An 18,194-nucleotide genomic window follows, 5' to 3' on the forward strand; every position below is an offset into this window, starting at 1 on the left:
ATTAAATAGATGTGGAGCTGAAGCATATTTGTGTTTACAAATAAAAAGTAAAAGATGTGACATCCTATGCAAGCCAGAAATGTATTGAGTGGTTGCACTTCTGTGGCAGAAGTGTTTATTAATGGAAGTGAGCTCGAGTGCTATTTGCTTCAGTATACTTTATTTGTTAAGACTACAATGACATGAAAACTCTAGTCTAAAATGGAGTTGTCATGTTTGGGTCAACATAAGAACATAAGAACTATACAAACGAGAGGAGGCCATTCGACCCATCGAGCTCGCTTGGGGAGAACTTAACTAATAGCTCAGAGTTGTTAAAATCTTATCTAGCTCTGATTTAAAGGAACCCAAGGATTCAGCTTGCACTACATTATCAGGAAGACTATTCCATACTCTGACTACACGCTGTGTAAAGAAGTGCTTCCTTAAATCCAGTTTGAAATGTTCTCCCGCTAATTTCCACCTATGGCCACGAGTTCTTGTATTTGAACTAATGCTGAAGTAACTATTTGGTTGAACAGCATCCAAACCTGTTAGAATCTTATAGACCTGGATCATGTCCCCCCTCAGTCTCCTTTGCTTGAGGCTGAACAGATTTAGCTCAAATAACCTTTCCTCGTATGACATTCCTCTAAGACCAGGAATCATTCTTGTGGCCCTACGCTGCACCTTTTCTAAGGCCGCTATGTCCTTTTTAAGATGTGGTGACCAAACCTGTACACAATATTCTAGGTGAGGTCTCACCAAGGAATTGTATAATCTTAGCATTACCTCCCTTGACTTAAACTCCACACACCTGGAGATATACCCCAACATCCTATTGGCCTTTTTTATTGCTTCCCCGCACTGCTGAGAATGAGACATGGAAGCATCAACATACACACCAAGGTCTTTCTCATAATCAGCTACCTTTATTTCAGTAGGTCCCATAAAATACCTGTACTTTATATTTCTGCTCCCTACATGGAGTACCTTACATTTGTCTATGTTAAATTTCATCTGCCAGGTGTCAGCCCAGTCACTAATTAAATTAAGATCCCGCTGTAGCTGCTGAGCCGCTAGTTCAGTATCTGCTACACCACCCACCTTGGTGTCATCTGCAAATTTCACCAGTTTACTGTATATATTGGTGTCTATATCATTTATGTAAATTAGAGAACAAAAGTGGTCCTAAAATTGAACCCTGCGGTACCCCACTATCAACGCAGGCCCACTGTGACATTGAGCCTCTTATAACTACTCGCTGCTTCCTATCCGTTAACCAGTTATCAATCCAGGTCGCTACAGTTCCTAAAATACCTGTCGCTTTGAGTTTAAGTGAGAGCCTCTTGTGGGGAACAACATCAAAAGCCTTTTGGAAATCTAAGTAGATGATATTATAGGCCTTCTTATCATCAACTTCCTGAGTAGCTTCCTCAAAAAACTCCAACAGATTTGTTAAACAGGATCTACCTCTCCTAAATCCATGCTGGCTATCCCTCAAAATGTTATTTGAGTCCAGGTAATCTACCATTTTCTCTTTGATTATAGCCTCCATAACTTTACCAGTTATACAAGTTAGACTGATTGGCCTATAGTTTGACAAATTACTTCTATCCCCTTTTGGTGGTGGTGGCTGTATTGTTGAAATTATTGCTTCCAGGATCATAGACGGCAAATGTCACATTGAGGATGACATCAGCCAGAGATACCACCATGGGCTAAAATATAACAATGAAGTACAGGAAAATGGGCTACTTTCCTGGTTATATAACCGTACATAAGAGTGCTGACCACAAAGGATAATCTAAGAAGAATAACGAAAACGGGTCGCACTATGTTTTTGATATAGTTCAATAAACGTCACAGCACAGACGCATTTCAGCGTAATCCCTTCCTCAGTGTGCTCAGAGAGAAAAGGGAAACCTGGAATTCTTGCTTGTTTTAGTTCTGTATTTGTGGCTGAATTTCGCTTGTAATTTCAAGCCTTTCTGAATGTCATCTGATAAATGTGGCAATTGAGATATAATTTTATTATCCTCTTACATTTGAAAGAAAAATATAAGACTAAAAAAATATATTTTGCTTATAATATCCCTCCCCATTGTCAATGTCACCTTCATGACTCATAACATCAATAAGAAGCTGTTATTTATGTCTAAATAAAAGGGTCCCTGCAATAGACTGGCATCCCACCCAGGGTGTTTCCCAGCTTTGTGTTCTGTGCTGCCTGGTATAGGCACCAGGTTTCTCCCCACCGCCCTGACTAGCATAATTAGTTAGATAGATAGATGGATGGATCCCCTGGGATTAAAATGTGTTAGAGTGTGATCTGCATGAGGTTGTTTATGTGTGACAATTAGTTAGATCATCTCTCCATTTTTACTTGAATGTATGGTTGTCAGCCACAAATTGCATTGCAAACAGGACTGCTTTATATCAGATGTTGATTTTTGGTGTCACTTGTAACTCTTCTGCAGGCATTATTGCACCCCATTAAAGACACAACATGCTGTCCTCGTACTGTGCTCTCCGCTCCTGACTTGGCGCATGCAGGTAAAAGAAAGTCATGCAGGTAAAAGGAACACTCAGAAAGTATTGTGTAAGTGCTAGGGGAAATTCACATTAGTGCTGCATGGGGGCAATGGGGAGAGGCCCCAAGGCAAGCAGAACAAGCCCAGCAAGATTAATGGGAAACTCCCTGCTGCTTTCATAGAAGGCAAGCTGTAGATGTACTCAATAGTGCACAATTAGTTCATGCATTTAGCAGTATTTTTGACAGCAAATATCTGTTTGGTACTACAGAGTGATTCAGAAGTTGTTTTCTTACCTTTGGACAATCATCTCTTTCTTCATTGACACAGTTATACTGTAAATGTTATAATTAGGATTGGGAAATTTATCATATGTTCCACTAATTTTAAAATCATAACCCGATGTGATTTCTTTCATTTTAACACATGCAGTCTTTTGTTACCCAAATGAGAGAGTAGTATGAGCATACTGTAGATCAGGGTTATTCAACTCACGGTCCTCGAGGTCCGAGCACTGCTGGTTTTCCAGCCTTCCTTTACCTGTCAGTCACGTGTGAAGCCTCTGACCAATCAGAATCAGTAATTATTAAACAACTACCTGGGAGAACTGAAAACACGGCCTGGATTTGAAATCGAGGTCCAGAGTTGAAGAACCCTGCTGTAGACTATAATATTCTTTCCTGGTTTAACATAACGTGTGAGTTTAGGTCCTGATGAAAGTATATCAGTGGGCTAAGTCTGTGCCTGTAATCAGATGGTTGCTGTTTCAAACCCAGCCTTAGCATGTCTGCAGATCCTTGAGCAAGGCCCTTAACTCCCAGCATCCTGGGCACCACTATGGGTGGCTGCCCTTTGCGGGCAACTTACTCTACAAAGAAGAGGGAGGCATAAAGACAATTTCCCCATGGGAATCAATAAAGTATTGATTTTTATTATTTGTTTATTCAGAATGACAAGTGAGGCGATTACAGTAATAGTAATAATCCATGCATGTAGTGTTTTCCCATAATGATGCAATCCAAGATATTCCCTGACTTCAGTAATGATTGCAACTCGATGCATGAAGGTAACTGAGCTATGCATACATACCAGTCAAAAGTTTTTGCACACCACAGGTTTTTAACACCATCCATCCATCTATCCATCTATTATCTTCCGCTGGATCCGAGTCTCTTAGAGCCCTTCCTGTGATTCCATCTGGACCTGCAACTTTCCTTGGGTTGACTTTAAGAACTCGCTTCACCTCATGCTCCTGCACAATGAGTGTTACTGTAGCTCATTGTTGTAGGTAGGTGAGGGTTTAATGGGTGCCTCCGTGACCACGCTGCTTGTCTCAAAGCGAGCAAAAAAATAATTTAATCTCTCTGCCAGGGAGATATCACCGTCAGCCATTCTGTTGTTACTTCTGTAGTTCGTGATCTGCTGGATGCCTCGGCAAGCAGACCTTGGATCGTTGGTATTAAAGTGTTCTTCAATTCTCCGCTTATGAGCTACTTTAGCTTCTCTGATGCCCCTCTTCAGGTTAGCCCTGGCTGTGCTATATAGTGCTCTGTCATAAGACCTGTAGGCAGTGTTACGCTCCTTGAGAAGATTTCGGACTTTTCTTGTCATCCTTGGCTTCCGGTTGGGGTCCATCTGAATCTGTTTGCTGACTGTAACGTTGTGAACACAGATATTTATATAAGATAGTACTGTGCTAGTGTATACCTCCAAATCCTCATCCTCAAAAATGTCCCAGTTAGTCCTTTCGAAGCAATCCTGCAGCTGACCGGAGGCTCCTTCTGGCCATATCCTAACAGTCTTTCGGATGGTCTTATTTCTTCTTCTAACAGGAACATATACTGGGGTGAGGAGAATTGATAGGTGGTCTGACTGGCCTAAGTGTGGTAATAGTGTTACCTTAAAGCCTTTATTAGAATAAACTTTGTCAAGAGTATTAGTCCCCCTGATAGCCCCCATAATATGTTGAGTAAATTTGGGGAAGACAGACTTTAAATCTGCCTGATTAAAATCCCCACGTATAATGTGGACTGCATCAGGGTATCAGGTTTAAGTGAGTAACATGCAAATGTAGATAATCTCAGTGTGTGCAAAAACTTTTGAATGATAGTGTATATGCGTATGTGTGTGTGTGTATTAGGGGTGTAAATCACAGCTTTCCTCGCGATACGATACAATATCGATTCCTTAAGCCAACGGTTCGATTTTTTTTGATACCTCAGAAATCCCCACGATACTATACGATATGATTCAATTCAGTTCAATATTGGGGATAGTAGTCGAAATGATGAAATTTCACACAATCCTTTACATTTCAGTAAATTAAAGGCAAATATAATTAGCATTTTATCATATATTATTTGAACTGTAAACAAAATCTAGTGTAGTCAAGTATGTCCCATAAATCAAGCAAAATAAAGTGCAAAAATAAAAACTTTGGATGGATGTAGATTAACATGGTGACAATTTTTTATTTTGAATGAAGTCTTCTCCAGACAAATACAAAAGTGTAACAAAAAGTATGCCCATAACTGTCATGACCTGCTTGTATGACCCTCTTGTGTGCTACGCCCCTCATTAACTTTGCATGCAATCCCGATTGTTCCCAGGTGTTTCCTATTGTTTCCTCTAGTCCTGTGTATTTAAGTCCAAGTCAGAGTCTGTCGCCCAAATCTGTCATTGAAGTTATCCCTGTGTTGTGTGCTGTGCTTGCAATGTTGGATTTCCGTCTGCCTGACCCTGATTCCTCCTCGTTCCCTGCTCGCTCGCCCTACGCTGGGGTACAACAACAAGTAAAATTAAGTGCAATAAAGTCAAATAAAAAACATTGCATGGACAGACATGTAGAATGAGGAAGATCAACATGACTGACTTCTACGGTAAAACAAGTATGTCAGTATTCTTCTTTGAGAGGTTTTTTTAAAGAAAAATTAAATGGTCAACATGTTCAGGAGATTATGTGCTCTGAGTATAGCGTCCTATGTCACCTGTCATACTAAACACACGCTCTGAAGGTAGGCTAGCTTGCGAGCTACTTATAAATGACTAAGTCAAAGTGATCTACCTACTATAAAAATGCAAAACATGTAGAGTGGTACCTCAGTTCTCGAACTCATTAGAACTTGAATTTCTTAAAAGTTGAACCAACCAATTCGAAAAAAAATTACCTAGAACTCAATCTGTATCTCAGAGGTCAAACCATGAACACAGATCTAAGATCACGCGACATGTCTCTCAGTGGAAACAAAGGGTAAGGCTTCAGTCTCAGCCTCGCATTCACTGTGATAGCATCATGCATGTTTACACTAGCTGAATACATATACAGGTGTGTATATATACAGTATATTAGGGGTGGAGCCGAACCCGAATACGGTATTCGGAAAGGCACAAATAATGTGTTTTTTACGAATACTTATTTCGAACAAATACTTTAAAAAATATTTGTATTCGGGAACAAGAAAAACTTTATATTAAAAAGCTGCGTTTCCTCTTGAGACCGTAGTGCATGCCCGGATGAGTGAGTGAGTGAGTGAGTTCAGGAGTCGGGGGGGGAGTAAAAGAGGTGACTGACACAGGCTGCTCCACACAGCAACAGAGAAGACTCGGCTGAGCGAAAAAAAGACTTAACTGTATTACTATTTTTGTTGAATAGATTTTTGTACCTTAACTGGGTTCCGGAGGCAGTTTATAACTTTCGGGAAGCGGAGTTTGATCGGGAGATTAGTCCATTACGCTGCATTATTGACGTCTGCAGTCAGGTGTTCTCATGTTCGCTCTGTTTACGTAGCTCTGTTAGCTCGGTAATTTAGACAATAGGCTGTTGACAGAGTAACGTTAACGTTTGGTTAAAAAGGTTAAAACAATGCTTGTGTAGTTGTGTCGAATTGTATGCACTTGTAGGAGTTATATGGTACGTTTAAGTTACTCTATCTACTGCATATCCATAATTATAATTAAAGAATACTTACACTATAACGTAAATTAGAAGTGCAACGCAAAAAAACTGGATTTTTACGCCTATTTTGAATTTTACTCGAATACGAATACAAATACAAATACTTTTCCCCCCTCAACAAATACAAATACAGATACAAATACCGGCTGCTTTGCACACCCCTAATATATATATATATTTTAGGGATGCAACGGTACTTGGTAAAATACCGGACCGTTCGGTACGCGCTGCACGGTCCGGTACGTCCTTGTAAACCGCGGTATTTCGGTTTTGCACTTCCTTTTGAAAATGGTGCTTAATGCTTATCAGGCTACTGTTAAGCGGTAAGCGCAAATGAGCGAAAGCCCTCCACCGTGAGTTATTCAGTTCAGTTCAGTTCAATTTTATTTATATAGCACATTTAACAACAACCGTGGTTGACCAAAGTGCTTAACAATATCTGACACTCACATAAACTAACCAAAAACAATTATTAAAAGTCACGGTATCTCAACTCAGCTTGAAATAAAAGCTAAAGAATACAGATGGGTCTTAAGCAATGACTTAAATGTTCCAACAGTCTGAGCAGTTCTTATGTGTACAGGTAAAGTATTCCACAAATTTGTTGCCACCACCGAAAAAGCTCGGTCACCTTTATTTTTTAGCCTTGCTCTTGGAACATCAAGGAGCATCTGATTGGATGTCCTCAGTGCTCTAGCAGGAGTATAAACATGTAAAAGCTCTGACAAATAAGCAGGTGCCAACCCATTTAAAATCTTATAAACAAACAATAAAACCTTAAAAACAATCCTGTAACGGACAGGATTCTTAGTGAAGCTAAGACTGGCGTAATATGCTCATACTTTTTAGTCCCAGTTAGAAGACGAGCTGCTGCATTCTGGACTAACTGTAAACGTTGAATACATGACACATCCAAACCAACATATAAAGAGTTACAGTAGTCTAGTCTAGTTGTTATAAAAGCATGAATTACACTTTCAAATTCCTTACTTGGGAAGTAAGGCTTGACTTTAGCAAGCATTCTCAGTTGAAAGAAACTGGCTTTTACAACAGAACTAATCTGTTTTTCAAATTTAAAATCACTGTCAAAAATCACACCAAGATTCCTAATAAAAGGACGAACATACCAACCTAAATTACCAAGTCCATCTACACAACCACTTAAATCCCCAGGACAACCAAACACAACGATCTCAGTCTTGTTCTCATTTAGACAAAGAAAATTCCGATTCAGCCATCTCTTTAAATCTCTTAAGCAATTAAATAATGACAGAAAAGAAGTTTTGTCATTTGTTTTAACAGGCAAATAAATTTGGACATCATCCGCATAACAATGGAAGGGGATATTGTGTTTTCTAAAAATATACCCCAAGGGCAACAAATACAAAGAAAACAACATCGGACCCAATATTGACCCCTGAGGAACACCACAAGAAAGAGGGGCAGTAGATGAGGAAAATTTGCCAAGGTGAACAGAAAAACTTCTATCTGTCAAATATGACTGAAACCATGTCCGTTCGTTTTTCTCTCGGAACTCGGAAATTCCGAGTTGAGTGACATCACGTCCATCGAGCTACCTACATCTCAGAACAAACATGGCTGCCTCAATGAACACGCTGCTGTGTGTTGTTGCTTTATATTTTAGCAGATTTGGAGTGAGATTATTTTTTCTGAGAGACAAACAAGAAACACGAAGTAGTCAAACCACATTAAAAGCTTTAAAAAATATTTTTGTACAATCATAACGATATTCTTTTTTCGAGAGGCAAACTACAAACAAACCAAAGACAAGTCCGGTAAAAATATGATATTGCATGCTAGGATACTGTTTACGGTCATGATATGGTATTCTCTACACATGCAATTACATTTATAACTATATTAATACATTTAACAAAATAAACATTTTTAAAGATTTATAAAATAGAATTACTGTTGAGTGTGTAAGCCGCCAGTCCGACATCAACGTCACAAAAGAGGCGTCCGACGGAAAGTGACCATTAATGTCCAATCACTGTTGTGGCTCCACCCACTCGCCCTCTCTCACACTGACGTAACTGGAGCCGAGCTAGCAGCTTGATCGGTACACAAAAGCGGAAAAAAGAAAAACAAACAAGCATGGCCAGCACTAGTGGAACAGTTGAGAGGCAGAAGTTTGAAGAAGCACCGGCTTCGTACAAATCTCCAGTATGGTTTTTTTTTTCGGGTTCACTGTAGAATACAACGACCAGGGAGTCGAAACAGTTAATAGAAATGCCACTGTTTGTAAACATTGCCTAACACGTCCCATACGCTAATGGAAACACGAGCAATATGGCTAAGCATCTCAAACGTAGTCATGCTGATATAACGGTTCCTGAACGGAGGACAGACGAAAAGGTAACTGCAGGTAAACAAGTGTCTATTGAAGAAACTTTTCAATTAACAGACATACCCTGCTACATCCGATAAACATAAGAAAATAACCCGTGCAGTGGGAACGTTCATTGCTAAAGATTTGCAACCCTTTTCTGTTGTCGAAGATGTGGGGTTCGCCACTTAATTAAGACGCTCGACCCACGTTATGTTGTGCCCTGCCGTACACATTTCAGCGACGTTATAATTCCCGACCTCTGTGATAAAGGCCGCAAAGCCATCAAAAACGATTTCGGATTTGGCTCATGCACAGAGCCTCGAGTGGAATATACAGTGTTTAGAGCACTTTAACATTTTTAAAAGTGTTTTTGTTTACATTTTGTAAGTTTTAATGTTATACATATATACATATTTCTGAAAGTATGTTTACTCTGACTACTGTGTTGTGTTTAGAGCACTTTAAGAGGCATTTTAAATTTTTTTTAAAGTGTTTTTGTTTACATTTTGTAAGTTTGAATTTTATATACTGTATGTATACATATTTATATATAAATAAGAGATAGTTTATTATTTGTTTTGTTGTATTATTATTTGTAGTGTTGTGTTTAAACTGAACCGAAACTGTGCCCCAAATACCGAGGTACGTACCGTACCGTGGGATACCTGTACCGTTGCACCCCTAATATATATCAAACCTGAAAGAATAAGATGTTTTTTAGCAACACGATCTATAAATTAGACATGATTGCATATTTCATGACATGGGTGTTGTGTCTTACAACATTCTACTTTAAATAAATTGAGAAAAGCCGTGAGATAACCACTTTCTATACCTTGCCTTTTTATTGAACTTGTTGTAAAACAGAAATTATATCCGTGCGCATACGCACACATACCGGTTAACAGTATATGTAGATATACGTCTATATACACCACAAAAAAGTAGATCCATTAATACAATATACATAACAACTCCTCCCACACAGCACCGAAGCTATATCAAAAAGAAAATAGATATATATAGATATATATCCTAACATTGTTCTTTACTTTCTATAACAACACATAAAATTTAACATTCAAATCTTTTATGAGGTTTCCTAACCCTGCTAGGGTAACGTCTAGTGCATGTTGGACTAGAACTACCAACTGGTTCCTGGCTCTCAGGTGGAGTTGTCTCCTGATTATCTATGGTGATTGTGGATTCCTGACCATCACACTCTGGTACAGCCACGTCCTGCAATGAAGTTGGCTGAGCAATTTCTGCCTGTTGGCGGGCGTCAGAAGGAGTAGTGTCTAACAACTGATCTGTATGTCGACGCCAGACAACATCATCCCCAATGTCTACAGTATAAGTCAATGGTCCTGTCTGCGAGGCAATGACTCCTTGCTGCCATGACCGGGCATTGTTACGATAGTCGCGAGCCAAAACTCTCTGACCCACACGAAAGGTACGCAGGGTTCGTGACTCGTGACTCCGATTCCAGGTTGACCTGCTTCTGTTGTACATGCCGACGTAGGTCAGGCTTCATCAAGTCCAGGCGAGACCTCAGGGGGCCGCCTAGAAAAAGCATTGCAGGTGATTGGCCGGTAGTCGAATGGGTGCTGTTACGATAAGCCAGTAAAAACTTGGACACTTTGTGCTGTAGTGATATTCCTTCAGATGACATCGCCTTAATGGACTGTTTGAAGGACTGTACAAAACGCTCAGCAAGACCATTCGTTGCAGGGTGGTATGGTGCTGTGGTAATATGCTGTATTCCATTTTTCCTGAGGAAGGTTTTGAACTCGTCAGATAAGAACTGGCTACCATTATCACTTACTATTTGTTCTAGTACTCCTGTATGCGAGAACAAGTTACGTAGGAATTCCACAGTCTTTGTGGCAGTTGCTTTAGTGGTACAGAAAACCTCTGGCCACTTAGAGTGAGCATCCACAATAATAAGAAACATCTTATCAAAGAATGGGCCTGCATAATCAATGTGTATGCGCTGCCATGTTGTGGTGGGCCATTCCCAGGGGTGAAGTGGTGCAGACACTGGTGACCTTTGGGTCTGTTGGCACCCATCACATGTCTTTGTGAGTTCTTCCAGCTGGTGATCAATGCCAGGCCACCAAACATAGCTGCGAGCCAAGTTCTTCATCTTCACCACCCCCAAGTGCCCTTCATGTAGCACCTTCAGGACCTTGGTGCGAAGTGATGGTGGAATTACAACACGTGTGCCCCACAAAATGCAACCTTGACTTACAGACAGTTGATCACGGCGAGATGAGTAGGCCGATAAAGCTGCATCGCTCTTGGATGGCCAGCCTTTAACTGTCAGTTCATAAACATTAGAAAGTGTTGGATCACAGCGGGTCGCACGCTGGATGTCAGAACATGTGACTGGTAATGAGTCCACCTGAGCCATATGGAACATGTCTACTGGTTCTGCTAGATCCCTGTGGTGTGATAACTCCAATGGAAGCCGCGACAGTCCATCCGCATTGCCATGATCCTCTGTACCTTTGAATGCAATAGTGTAATTATGGGCCCCAAGAAATAATGCCCTTCGTTGAAGTCGTGCAGCAGCCATACCTGGAACACCTTTACAGGGATTAAAGATGGATAATAATGGTCAATGATCAGTCAGCAAGGTAAAATGTCTTCCATATAAATATTGGTTACGTTTATGAAAGCGAAAACGCTCTGCAATTACAAGCGGTTTAGGGTTCAAGTGATTCTGCAAGACTTTTGGTTGAATGTTTTCTCGGCTGGTTTCGCTGGTGCCACTAGACTGCGAAGCAAGTTGTATGTTTTAGCCGCCATTAAGCTAAGTAACACGGCAACTTTCTTTCCGTCATTAATCTCGTTCGCCAAGCAGTACTGTTCTAGTCTTTCAACATACGTGGCACAGTCCTCCACCGAACTATCAAAACTGTCCATTTTCCCCACACAACCAGACATTTTTTTTATTTATTTTTTTTTGCTTTAGTCTGTTCACTTTTCAGTCGTATAATTTGCTTTACTCACAGCTCCAGTTTGCGCTGCGTGTCTTGGGTAGCTAGCCCCTGGAGCATGCACCTGCTGGGCGATGTTCGTTCCACCCCGTTTTCTTGAAATAGCTCCGTACAGAATCAAGTTTATTTTGATTGTATGGTGCAAATAAAGGTTCGAGTAAACTCTCGTCGCCAATTGTTGTGTCTTACAACATTCTACTTTAAATAAATTGAGAAAAGCCGTGAGATAACCACTTTCTATACCTTGCCTTTTTATTGAACTTGTTGTAAAACAGAACTTATATCCGTGCGCATACGCACACATACCGGTTAATATATGTAGATATACATCTATATACACCACAAAAAAGTAGATCCATTAATACAATATACATAACAATAGGGATCACTTTAAATCGTACTGGCAAAGCGGCACGTGCTAAGGCAGGCCCACCCCCCTCCTTCTGCATATCTGAGCCCTCCTTGTTCAGCCTGCAACCACTTCTGATGACTCTATTTTTAAAGCATGTTTCCTGTGCGTCACATGGCGCATTGACCTTGCTTTTTGGCATAATGTGAAAGTTTGTCAGGAATATGCTGAGAAAAGCCCATTAACATTGTATCGGAATGCCCTGAATAACAGTGTGCTGCATTCCGGGGATCCTTTTGCTGAATAATGACTTCTGGTGAGACTATTCTGACAACACTGAATGTATGGCTTGGAGAACATTAACCTGCTTATCCTACAGTTACCCCACATTTAACTTACATGTTCGCACTTCAAGACATTATTTTCATGCTCGCAAATCAAAAATGTATTTATTAGTAGAATTACTGTTTAGGCTTGGCTGGTAAAATAGTAACATGGCATACCATGCTTTTTCCTTTTGTTGCAACTGTATCCTGAGGGATTTCAAAATACTGGAATAACGTTGCTTTTTAAAAAAGAGTTGAAATAGTGTATACTGTGGTGTAATGTCTGGATAGTATGAAAAATTAGATTCAAATTAGATCGCCCATGTCTACTATTAAATATTTTGGTTATATAACACAAACTACTGTCCTTAGTTTTGTCATTTCTTCTCAAAACTACCCTGGAGTTTAGACAATGAAGTTGTCTTCAAACTAATAAAAAAAAAATATATATTTAAAAAAAAATGATAATTAAAAAAAAAAATTATATTGTAACACAGGCGAGGCGCATGTGCCAGCATGCCCCACGTGCAATTGTTGTTGTTGTTGTTGTTAATTTTAATGGTTATATTTCCCTATTGTCGTGCGTGTGTTTGCCCATGTCTTGTGTGTACCCTGTCTGATCCTCACATATATTTAGCTTGTGTGAATATTCCACCGTGTGTGCATTTTAGTTTGGCGTCTGACAGCCTTGTGTTTCCCATTTAGGTATTTGGTTCGGTGCCCGTTGGGTGCGTCTTGTAGTCTTTTTAAGGACTGGTAATGAAGAGCGTATTTTGCCTGGCATGCAAGTCTTGTCTTTCTCTGCTCCCGCTATGCCTCGGTCTGCCTGGCGCTACAATTTGTTATAGTAATGAGACTGTGACAATGACTTAGGGTTGGGCAATTTGGCAGAATATTTTATTACGATATTTTTTCATCATATTATTTGACATTGATAATTATCACAATATACACTGCTCAAAAAAATTAAAGGAACGCTTTGAAAACACATCAGATCTCAATGGGGGGAAAATCATGCTGTATATCTATACTGATATGGAGTGGGTAATGTGTTAGGAATGAAAGGATGCCACATCGTTTGATGGAAATGAAAATGATAAACCTACAGAGGGCTGAATTCAAAGACACCCCAAAAATCAAAGTGAAAAAATGATCCGGTAGGCTGGTCCATTTTGCCGAAATCTTATTGCAGCAACTCAAAATCGTACTCAGTAGTTTGTATGGCCCCCACGTGCTTGTAGGCATGCCTGATAATGTCGGGGTATGCTCCTAATGAGACGACGGATGGTGTCCTGGGGGATCTCCTTCCAGATCTGAACCAGGGCATCACTGAGCTCCTGGACAGTCTGAGGTGCAACCTGGTGGCGTCGGATGGACTGAAATATAATGTCCCAGAGGTGTTCTATTTGATTTAGGTCAGGCGAGCATTGGGGCCAGTAAACGGTATCTATTCCTTCATCCTCCAGGAACTCTCTGCATACTCTCGCCACATGAGGCCGGGCATTGTCCTGCACCAGGAGGAACCCAGGACCCAGACCAGCGTAGGGTCTGACAATGGGTCCAAGGATTTCATCATGATACATAATGGCAGTCAAGGTGTCGTTGTCTAGCCTGTAGAGGTCTGTGTGTCCCTTCATGGATATGCCACCCCAAACCATCACTGACCCACCACCAAAAAGGTCTTGCTGAACAATGTCACAGGCAGCATAATGTTCTCCGCAGCTTCTCCAGACCCTTTCACTTCTGTCACATGTGCTCAGGGTGAACCTGCTCTCATCTGTGAAAAGCACAGGGCGCCAGTGGTGGACCTCCCAATTCTGGTATTCTATGGCAAATGCCCATCGAGCTCCACGGTCCTGGGCAGTGAACACAGGGCTCACTAGTGGACGTCGGGCCCTCCGGCCACCCTCATGAAGTCTGTTTCTGATTGTTTGCTCAGAGACATGCACACAAGTGGCCTGCTGGAGGTCATTCTGTAGGGCTCTGGCAGTGCTCTTCCTGTTACTCCTTGTACAAAGAAGCAGATACTGGTCCTACTTATGGGATAAGGACCTTCTATGGCCCTGTCCATCTCTCCTAGAGTAACTGCCTATCTCCTGGAATGTCCTCTATGGCCTTGGGACTGGGCTGGGAGACACAGTAAACCTTCTGGCAATGGCACATATTGATGCACCATCCTGGAGGAGTTGGACTACCTGTGCAACCTCTGTAGCGTCCAGGTATCACCTCATGCTACCAGTAGTGACACTGACTGTAGCCAAATGCAAAATTAGTGAAAAAAACTGTCAGAAAAGATGAGGAGGGAAAAATGTCAGTGGCCTCCACCTGTTAAACCACTACTGTTTTGGGGGTCATCTCATTGTTGCCCCTCTAGTGCACCTGTTGTTAACTTCTTTAACACCAAAGCAGCTGAAACCGATTAACAACCCCCATTGCTACTTAACGGACTAGATCAATATCCCAGAAGTTAAATTGACTCGATGCTATAGTCTGATTAAAAAGTGTTCCTTAAATTTTTTTGAGTGTATTTTGAGTCATTATGGGCTTACGTAAATACTCCATTTTTACTTAAAATTCCCTTAGAATTGCCCTTAAACAGATTTATAGCATGAATTCAAGTCTTCAAGTATTATTATTATTATTATTATTATATTATTATATTCAAGTATAAGTATTCAAACTGATGATGATATGAATGTTCATAATCACAATATATGGATATATAGCCCGGCCCTACATTTACCCATGTACCCCTTTGTGTTAATCCCTTTTGTGTTAATTCTTCTGTCAGAAATGGAGCAGGGAAGCAGGCACGGGAGTCGTAAAAGTCGGGTGAACACATGGTTTATTCAGGAGCAACACTCTTAGAAGCACGAACTGAAGTCAATGACCAGACTACACAGACACGGACTTAAATACAGCAAACTAATTAACAACTAGAAACAGTTGAAGACGAGGGGTTTTCACACGAGGCAAACGAGGGGGCATGGCACACAAGAGAATCGGAACAATCGGGACATGACATCTACATTAATTTGGGGATTCAACATATAAGTATTTCTGATTATAAGTTTTAATGCTAGGTTATAAGTTACTATTAATTACGGAAATTGTGTGATTGAAGAGTTAATTTTTAAAATTGATTCCCAGCCCTAGTTATAATATAAATTAAAGGATATTTTATTCAAGTCATGTCTGTCTCACCTGCTGCCCTGTATTTAATGGTTTCATGTGGGGATTGTAGATGCCCTCTGGGTCCAATTTCAAGGAAGTTTTGACAGACTAGAGCTCTGTTTTTGTTTTAGCATTATTTTTAATGCCATAGCTTTACAGTTTGAAGAGCAAAACACATGCTAAAAGTATCTCTGTAATCAAGCTCCAAGGTGGTGGTTTTTGAAGCTTTCTAAATAGTTACATATCCTGCTTTTCAAGAAAGATTTAAATATATGATTTGTTTAAATTTACTGCAGCCTACCTCCCAATATAAACAGGTACAGGTTAAATTTATAGACTTCTCCTGGATGAAATGTACATCCTTAACTTGATATTATTTCATTGTTGTCAGGCTTTTTATATACCCATTTGTGTTGAGTACATGGGAAATAGCAAAGTGGGATTGAACAGTGTTTCAAATAAATTGTGGGCTTCAGGTTAGCAAGTTATATCTTATTATTTCACGACATGTATCAAATATTAGACACCGTTAGAAGCAGTTTGACAGTTTAGGAACAGAGAATCAGCAAAAAATTTTAAATATTAACTTGTACAATTATTTCCTTCAGATGTTTTGACAGATTTTGGCATTTTTGTACCTCATTCCAGAGGGTACCAGGTTTCTCAGTGGTGTTCCAGCTGATCAGTTCAGTTCTCTTTCCCGCACATCCATCTCGTAAACCCTAGAGTGCAGCACACTGTTATCCTGAGTGTTCCTATACAATGTTAAGGAGCTTTTCTCAGCATGTTTCTGACAAACCTCCACACTATGCTAAAAACCAAGGTCAAGGTGCTGTGTGACGCACTTTAAAGTACTAGCAGGAGCCGCTTGTGTAGATCTTCAGATTCAGCCTTTATTGCAACACTGAGGTTACAGCCAAGGCTGGACACCATGCAGGAGTGTGTCCAATAATAATTTTTATACATTTTCTTATCGTGTAACAATATTTCGTCGCTTACAGTTTTTCTGAATTGCTAAAACACTAAACCTCAATTTAAAAACTAAACTGTCAACTACCAAAACGCCTTCATCAAATCAATCCCACAAAATCTTAGACACTGTTCATCTGGTTAGACGCAATTAGCAAATCTGAATCTCCCAATTAGCAAAACTCTAAACACATTCTCAATCACAAAACACATTTAGCAGTGTGTTGCACTTGGAACCAGAATGGCACACACAGACTCCAAAAGGTACACACATGTGCCCAATCTTCACCATCAACACACTACCGCTCAAAATTGAGGACACATGTGCCCAATCTGTTTTTGGAAGACCAAAAAGAAGAGCTATAGTTTCAAATGAAATTAGAACAACGGTCATAGATCATGTTGTGGTTCATGGCATGACTATGAGGGACGCAGGACAACGTGTGCAAAAGTGATATTATTTGGTGGTATAAGTGGCATCAGCAATAAACGAAAGTTGACGGAGTGGCACAGCGTGGCGGAGTCAGTTAAAAGTGTTGGTTCCAAAATTCGCACGGTGGCCGAAATTAAAAAGAAGTGGTCGGACATTAAAATCGACGTGAAAAAACGAGCAGCCGCTCACCGTAAGAGTCTTAACAGCACAGGTGGAGGTAGTGGAATTCCCGGTCTCACACCCTTTGAGCAACTAGTTGCTGCGATGATTGGGGACACACTTTTATCGGGTGAGGGGGACGCTGATGTCATCGCGGGTGAGTTTTTCTTGTACCATACTTCTTTGAATTACTTGCATGTTTATAAATAACACGTAGGGCGCAGATGCGGTGTTACTTTTGTTTATTCTGTTTGTTTATTCTTACAGACAACAGTACAAGAGGTGCCCCCAATGCATTAATAGAGTACATTAATAGAGGGAAAGTGCTTTCTATTTACATAAGCAAATTCGTTCTCTGAAGGTGACTTAATAGCAATGTGCGCGCAGTCGATAGCTTCGTCTACGTTGGGAAAACCGGACATCGCTGCAAATTGCACTTTAATATTTGCCTGTTCAACCACAGTGTAAGGAAATTTTATATATCTGGGCAAGGGCGTAACTTTGGCTGGAACATTGGGGGGGGTGGAAGTCTCCACCCATGACAGGGGAAACATGATTATTGGGGGGAGGTGGTCATGACCCCCCTGGAAATTACGCCCATGTATCTGGGTGACAAGCAGATTTTGCCGTCCCATACAACACCGGCATGGCGCGACTCAGTGTTGACTGAGAAATACCCGATCAGTCCGCAAGTTCTCACTGAAAAGCACCTGTGGCTAAGAACCCGCGAGTGGACAGAACTTGTAAAGGAACAGGTAGCCTATAGCGCAATTCCTCATCGTCTGCCTTTGTAATGCTGGCCCCAGTTTAGCACACAGCTCCAAAAGGATTGCTCTTGGAAATCTGAATCGACTTAGAAGCCAGTCATCATCATTGGCCAGGAAATCAGTATATGATCCCTGAATACGAGCTCTATTCTGACTCTTCCATTTGCAATGTCCTCTAACAATGCAAGAGCAGC

At 40.6% G+C, this 18,194-nt stretch overlaps 1 protein-coding gene across 3 annotated transcripts in view; it reads left to right on the forward strand.

Moving 5' to 3' along the window:
- LOC111834523 (acid-sensing ion channel 2-like) overlaps positions 1-18,194 on the forward strand; it is a 426,530-nt gene that overhangs the window by 330,961 nt on the left and 77,375 nt on the right. The window lies entirely within an intron of this gene.

Source organism: Paramormyrops kingsleyae, chromosome 5, assembly GCF_048594095.1.
Source record: "Paramormyrops kingsleyae isolate MSU_618 chromosome 5, PKINGS_0.4, whole genome shotgun sequence".
Taxonomy (NCBI): Eukaryota; Metazoa; Chordata; class Actinopteri; order Osteoglossiformes; family Mormyridae; genus Paramormyrops; species Paramormyrops kingsleyae.